We start from the raw sequence: 264 nt of genomic DNA on the forward strand, positions 1-264 counted from the left end.
AACAGCGGTAATAGTAAGATTATATTCCTTGAGATGCGGTCAGCTGGTTGGCATTGATAAATATCCATCACCACTTATTCTTTATTCTATTATAAAACTTCTGTTGGCTGGATTAATGTTTTTTTTTCATATTCACATATTCATTTTCATTCAGTTGATCAATTAGTAATCTCTATCATTATCATTTCTTTGGTTGTGCACCTGTTAGCATACACAGACATACTATCACATGCTTACACACAATAAACCTATTGCCTAATTAAT

The 264-nt window shown here is 31.4% G+C and overlaps 1 protein-coding gene across 1 annotated transcript in view; it reads right to left on the reverse strand.

The window, feature by feature from the left end:
* Positions 1 to 264, reverse strand: part of LOC119592508 (teneurin-m-like) — a gene marked incomplete in the record, with an annotated part of 54,907 nt that overhangs the window by 28,118 nt on the left and 26,525 nt on the right.

Source organism: Penaeus monodon, chromosome 30, assembly GCF_015228065.2.
Source record: "Penaeus monodon isolate SGIC_2016 chromosome 30, NSTDA_Pmon_1, whole genome shotgun sequence".
Taxonomy (NCBI): domain Eukaryota; kingdom Metazoa; phylum Arthropoda; class Malacostraca; order Decapoda; family Penaeidae; genus Penaeus; species Penaeus monodon.